Source organism: Myotis brandtii, unplaced genomic scaffold (genome assembly GCF_000412655.1).
Source record: "Myotis brandtii unplaced genomic scaffold, ASM41265v1 scaffold393, whole genome shotgun sequence".
Lineage (NCBI taxonomy): Eukaryota > Metazoa > Chordata > Mammalia > Chiroptera > Vespertilionidae > Myotis > Myotis brandtii.
In genome coordinates this window covers 2,670,355-2,670,936 of record NW_005365070.1, presented here as the reverse complement: position 1 = coordinate 2,670,936, position 582 = coordinate 2,670,355, and the positions used below count along the sequence as shown (strand labels likewise).

Sequence of the window (582 nt, the reverse complement as noted above, 5' to 3'; positions counted from 1 at the left end):
TGCTAAAGGGATTGCTGTAATGAGAAGAAACAGAGAGAGAAACCTAGCCATACAGAATTAAAATGGCTATAAATAAGTACCTATCAATGATAACCCTAAATGCAAATGGAATAAATGCTCCAATCAAAAGGTGTAGGGTAGCTGAATGGATATAAAAACATGACCCAACTATATGCTATCTACAAGAGACCCACCTCAAACAAAAGACACACACAGGATGAGAATGAAGAGATGGAAAAAAAATTTTTCCCATGAAAATGGAAAAGAAAAAAATTGGGGGTAGCAATACTCATATCCGAAAAAATAGACTTTAAAATGAAGGCCATCACAACATCACAAGAGACAACAAAGGTCACTACTTAATACTAAAGGGATTGATCCAACAAGAGGATATAATCCTGGTAAACATGTATGCACCCAATATAGGAGCACCTAAATATATATCTCCTAGAGGACTTTAATGGAGAGATCAACAATACAGTCTTATTAGGGGATTTTAACACAACTCTGACTTCACTGGATAGATCTTCCAGACAAAAACTTAACAAGGAAACAGAGACTCTAAAGGACACACTGGATCAG

The 582-nt window shown here is 35.9% G+C and overlaps 1 protein-coding gene across 1 annotated transcript in view; it reads right to left on the bottom strand.

The window, feature by feature from the left end:
• LOC102239723 (protein FAM122A-like) overlaps nt 1-582 on the bottom strand; it is a 62,430-nt gene that overhangs the window by 45,546 nt on the left and 16,302 nt on the right. The window lies entirely within an intron of this gene.